At 52.8% G+C, this 5,878-nt stretch overlaps 1 non-coding gene across 1 annotated transcript; it reads left to right on the forward strand.

Moving 5' to 3' along the window:
* The first annotated feature begins 2,941 nt into the window (after window positions 1-2,941).
* Window positions 2,942-3,054, forward strand: LOC123326617. Its single transcript, XR_006541208.1, has one exon. It is a non-coding gene; the product is annotated as a U5 spliceosomal RNA (small nuclear RNA).
* The last annotated feature ends 2,824 nt before the right edge of the window (window positions 3,055-5,878 follow it).

Raw genomic sequence — 5,878 nt, forward strand, 5'->3', positions numbered from 1 at the left:
TGTTATCTGATTAAACTTCCCTGCTCGTGTTCCATGTTCGGACTCAGGCGTAGTCTTTTTTCTGTTTGTTTGTTTGTTTGTTTTTTTCCTCTGGGCTACCAAGTACAGAAGCCAAGATATTAATTAACAATGTTTAGAGATATTAACAGCTGATAGAGTATTCCAAAAATGAGTAAAAACAAGTCCTCACATCAAAGAGGCACGTGATCATGAAAAATCAGATAGCATTAAGATACTAGAGTACCAGGGCGCCTGGGTGGCTCAGTTCGTGAGTGTCTCTTGATTTTGGCTCAGGTCGTGATCTCAGGGTCCTGGGACTTAGTCCCCCGTCGGGCTCCGTGCTCAGCGGGGAGTCTGCTTGAGAGTCTCTCTCTCCCTCTGCCCCTCCCCCCACGTGTACTCTCTAAATAAATAAATAAGTAAATAATAAAATCCTTTTTAAAAAATGATACTAAGTACTACTTCATCCAATATTTATGATTGTATCCCCTATTTTCTTTTCAGTGTGCCTCTTTAGGCTGGTATCAGCTAAGCTTTGTTATGTATTAATAACTGTCCCACCCTTTCCCAGACTAAGTTCTTTGAGTTTATAAATCAAATCTCTCCTACCTTTTTCATAGCTCAACCTGGGTCACTAGACTGTTCTGAATTCTCTCCAGGGCTTAATAAATGTTATATACATAGAGATTTGATTCTGATTTCAACACATTTCTTGTTTTTAAATTTTCTAAAGAACGTTTTATTTTAACGTTAATGATAGACTTACAGGAAGTTGCAAAAATAGTAATGAGAGTCCAGGATACCCTTCCCCCAGCTTCCCCCAGAGGTGATACCTTGCACAGCTGAGAGACAGTATCAAAGCTGGGAAATTATGTTCGTACGATTCTGCTAGAGAAGCACAGCCTGACGTAGGTTTCACTAGGTTTTACATGATTTCATTTGTGTTTCCATGCAGTTTAATCCGATGTATAGATTCGTAGGACTCAGATGCATTTAACATTATTTTTATTTTCCCTAACTGTTGAATTGAGGTATAGCTTTCATAGGGCAAAGTGCACAGAGCTTAAGTGGACATGTGTGACCGCTCTCCAGATGGCACGGCCCCTGTGAAGGCTGGTAGCATGGAAGAGTTTTGCCTGTTCTTGAACTTCCAGTAACAGCTTCTGCTCTCCTGAGCCTGGCTTCTTTTGGATGGTGAAGGGAGGTTCTGGGAGGTTCTCGTGGACACCTTTTGTTACGGGTATAATGTGGTTATTTCATTGCTGGCATTAACCGTGGTTAGGGAAGTCTGTGTTGATTCCATTTGTTCAATAAATGTCTACGGGCTGTGTTTTGGGCAGAGCCCAAAAGAGCCTTTACTGTGGAAACGAACGGGCAAGGCCACATAAGCACGTTTGAGTTGCTCGGACTTGCTGTGGGAGGTGGTCCTGACCAGGAGCTGGAGGCCATCAGACGGAAGCTGTGGGTCATGGAGTGGGTCCAGGGGCTGGAGCAGCCCAGGGAGCAGGGCCCGGGGTCGGGGAGGGCATAGGGGCCGTGCAGGCGGGGCAGCTGCTGAGCCCTGGGACCCCATGGAGAAGGTGCCGTCGAACCACAGATCAGCCTCTGGCCTAGGAGCTGGAGGCCTACTCCAATTCCTGTGAGAGGTCCCCTGGGTCACTGTGCCATGTGACAAGTTCTCTGGATGCCCCAAGGGCTATGCCTACATGGAGTTTGCTGCTGAGAGCTCAGGCCGGGCTTCGGTGGAGCTGGACAAGACTGTCTTCTGAGGCCGGGTCATCGCGGTGCTGCCCTCAAGGACCACCTTGCCAAGGATCACATGGACCATGGGGGCTTGCGGAGACAGCCAGGTGCGCGAGGGGAGCATTCCCCCTGCGGCAGCTGCCAGGATGAGGCCCGCTTCAGACCACGAGGGTGGAACCAGGGCGTGGAAGGTTCTCATGGCGGTATTCACCCTTTCGGAGGGAGGACCCCTTTGAGAGTAGGGCATGGTGGGTCAGGAGGAAATAGCTGTCCTGCCCCCTTCACTCTCTGGGGCTCTTGTTGCGGGGCTGTGGTGGGTCCTATGCTGAAGTCCTAACCCCAGCCCCTGACTGGTGTCCTCATGAGAAGGGGGACAAGCCAAGGAGAGAGGCTTCAGGACAAACCGACACTGCCAATACCTTGATCTTGGCGCTTCCAGCTTTCGGAAGTGTGAGAAAAGAAGTATCTTTTGTTTAAGCCGTCGGCTGTGGTACTGTATTCAGCAGCTCTGGACCCGAATCCGCTCTCCGGGGTCCTAATCTGCACTCAGGGGAGTGAGCGGGGCGCCTCCCAGGAGCTGATGCCAGAGGAAACACGAGACACCCAGCTCAAGTGGAATCGCAGGTAAACAACGAATAATTTGTTTTGCATATATTGAATGGGACACATTTACACTAAAATAAATTCATCGTTCGTCTGAAATTCAAATTTCGCTGGCTGCCTGTATGTCCGTTTGCTAGACCAGGCCACTGGCCGGAGAACCAAGGCAGAGGGTCCGGGCAGGACAGCGGCTCAAGGACACACCGCCCAGCCCTGCTGCCCAGACTCGGGTGAGAGCCCGAGGCTGCTTCCCAGGCCTGGGCCTCTCTCCCCAAATGGTTCCCGTCTCCCGCACAAACATATTTATTGGGCTTGATGGCAAACAGATTATGCTTGTCCCGGGAAGGGCAGCTCGGGAGAGAAAACCTTGAAGTCCGGGAAATAATGATGAGGGGAGTTAAATTAAAGTGCATAAAACCCTCCCGAGAGATAACGTCAGGGTGAGTTACAGGCCCGATAAGGGACTGGGGGCTCGCAGAGGGGGCTCAGAAAGGTCACCCGGCGGCGCGCAGAGGACCAGGAATCATAAATATGGGGCAACATGCCCAGCCGGGGTCGCTGGGGTGAAAATATTGGGGTCGTTCCAAAAACAATTATCCTGCTTGGTTTGCTCTTCGGGTCTTGTAAATCTTTCACCTTTTATAAAAGATTTCTGGGGAAAGAAGCACTTTGGAAGCTGTAACTGATTTTTGCGGCCGCTTCTTGGTGGTTCTGCTAAAGGAAAACAAAAAGACAAAGGGGAAAATGTAATTACCCAGCATTCTCAGGGGCATGGGGATGGGCCGACTGGTTTCTTCTCACTCCTTGGAGAGTTTAGGCTGTGCTGGGTTTTGACTCACTCCATTTGGAGCCTGGCCACAGTTCAACAATTAATTTGTTCCGTTTCGCATCCAGTCGCAGTGGGGCTCTTGGTACCCAGTGGACCCGGCGTTCGGGGGCAGACGTGGCCGCCATGTGGTGGCCGCCATCTTGACTAACGGGTGCTCAGCCTGGCTGACAAGGCAGTGGTGTTCTTGGCCAACAGGTACCCAGGTTCATGCGCCCACACGGGCTCCCGGAGCTGGAGCAGGGGTCTAGGCTGTGCCTGGCCTCAAGCTCACCGCCCCACTGCATCGCTGGTTTTCCCATGGTCTGTCCAAGGGGACCCCAGTTCAAGCTCTGTGCCTCTGTGTCCCTGTGTTCTGGGCCAGTCTGCAGCCCCAGCAGAAGACGACAATTCGTTCTGCATGAGGTCGTTGAGGGCTGTTGTATGTCAGCCACTGTGTGGGCCCTGATGCCTCAGCCTCAGCCAATGGCTTCATTTTGGAGGCAGGCATTTCCTAGGCTTCTCTGCCCTCTGGACATACACGGCCACAGAACTGGCACTACCTCAGAAATCTCTCTCCCATCTGCTAGCTCGTGGAGTCCACATTAGGGATTATTAGCCCTATTTTACAGATAAGGAAACTGAGGCTCAGAGAGGTGACATGACTGGCCTAGTGTCACACAAGTTGGGGGAGAAGCAGAGGTGGGATTTCAACCTTGACTCCAGAACCGCGTTCTTCCCTGTGTCCCATGCCATCGTTCTCTGTCAACAACGACGGAGGGTTAAGACTGGTGGGTCTGGAGTCAGATGAAACCTGCTGCCCCGCTTCCCCCTCGCTGTGTGATCTTGGGCGAGTCACTAGGCGCTCTGAGCCTCACTCTCTTCATCGGTGTGATGGGCACAAGGCTATAGTCCCGCCCCAGGGGCGTGGTGCGGAGTCGAGAAGCTCATCCCCAGGAGCACTGAGCCCTGACCTGGCACCTCTAGCTCCCTCCAGAGGTGGAGGTTGTTGTTTATATGCGTATGTGAGAAAGAGTTTCTCCCAATCATGTTTCTGGTCAGCCAACTCCCAAAAGGATATAATTATTCAAATTGAATAAATGTTTGCTGAGTGGGTCATGGACTTCCTTTGGGTTCAGGCCAGACTGAGGTGCAAGAGAAGGGTAGGAGGAGGATCAGAGTCGGGGGGTGGCCATGCCTGCCCCAAACTAAACTCAGTGTTCACATAGGAACAGCATTCATTCATTCATTCATTCATTCATTCATTCATTCATCTAGCAAATGTCATTGTGTGCCAGGCCTGTTCTGGGTGCTGGGTATACAGTGAATAGGGAACAAGAGGACCTGAGTCCCCTGTGCCCAGAGATCATATCCAAGGCTGAGAGGCAGAGGGGAGTTAGAGAAGGCAGGGAGGAGGCCATTGCTGTGTGGTAGAGAATGGCAATGATGGCAGCCGGGACAGAGATGGGGTGGCCCTGATGATCCCCATGGAAGTGTATGGGGTAACTGTGGCTTAGAGAGGCCAAGTGACTGGCCCAAGGTCACACGGCTAATAGGCAACAGCACTGGTGTGCCTGACTCCAGAGGCCATGCTCTCGGCTGGTACCTGACACAGCTTCCCTTGGACTGCCTGAAACAGCATTACCACCTGAGTTCTGACTTACCGCAGTTCTAGAATTGTGCACACAGGCTTTGGCAAGGTGCTTGGGCAATGCTGCATATGTTACCTCCCTCCCAGAGCATAGTGAACGGTGGTTAATTAAAGGCTCTGACGAGTCCTGTAGGAGAGGAACCTGCTGAGCAGGTTCAACACAGCCTTTCCCATCTGTGTCCATTTGGGGACCTGGTCCTTTTGGGGACCAGGACACCTTTTAACATTCATTCCACTCCTTCACAAATATTTGTTGGGCAGGTGCTACCTGCCCGCACTGATGGAGCAAAGAAGGTGGGGTCCCTGCCCCCAGGTTGTAGACAGTGTCAGTTACTTCCCTGGGGCTTCACCCTGAGACAGAGCACCCGGGCAGGAGAAGATCAGGTGATCGCCCACCTCCACACTCCTGACTTCCTGTGCACAGACAGACACCTCCCTGCACTGCCCCGCCCAGGCCAAGTCAGGACTACCATTGCTGGTCCCGCCGAGAACCTCTGGGAGTTAGTGCTCAGAGGTGGAGGAGTGGCGGGGGGTGGCGATGCAGATGGGGAACTCGCGGCCTTGGGGCTGGGGGTCACGGGCATCCTCACCACCGGGATGCCCCAAAGGAGACAGAGAGAGGGAGAGTCCTCAGAGAAGGGGAGTGTGCTCGGTCCTCGAGGGCCCGGCTTGGTGCCCACAGTGCCTGGATGGGCTGAGGACTGTGGATTTTTATGGGACCCCCATCGCCTGCATTCTCGTGGGCTCCTATTCCTTGCAGTCAAAATGTCTTGGCCAAGAGGATGACTTCAGGGGGTCCGAGCCAGCCAGCGCTGGCGGGACCCTCCCTGGATGCTCTGGAAACCAGAGACTCCAGTCGGCAGCAGATAGGAGCAGAGTGGCAGAGGCAGGCCTTGCCAGCCCAGGCAGGCTTCTCGGAGGAGGAGAAGGAGGTCTTGGAGTCAAGCCAGCAGGACTGCCCAGCTCAGGCATCAGCTGGAAGACTGTGGACATGATGGTGATGAGCAAGGGCTTGGGCTTCTGGAAAGGCCCTGTTCAAATCCCAGCTCTGCCCTTAGCAGCCGTGTGACCTTGGGAAA

This window comes from Neomonachus schauinslandi, chromosome 13, assembly GCF_002201575.2.
Source record: "Neomonachus schauinslandi chromosome 13, ASM220157v2, whole genome shotgun sequence".
Lineage (NCBI taxonomy): Eukaryota > Metazoa > Chordata > Mammalia > Carnivora > Phocidae > Neomonachus > Neomonachus schauinslandi.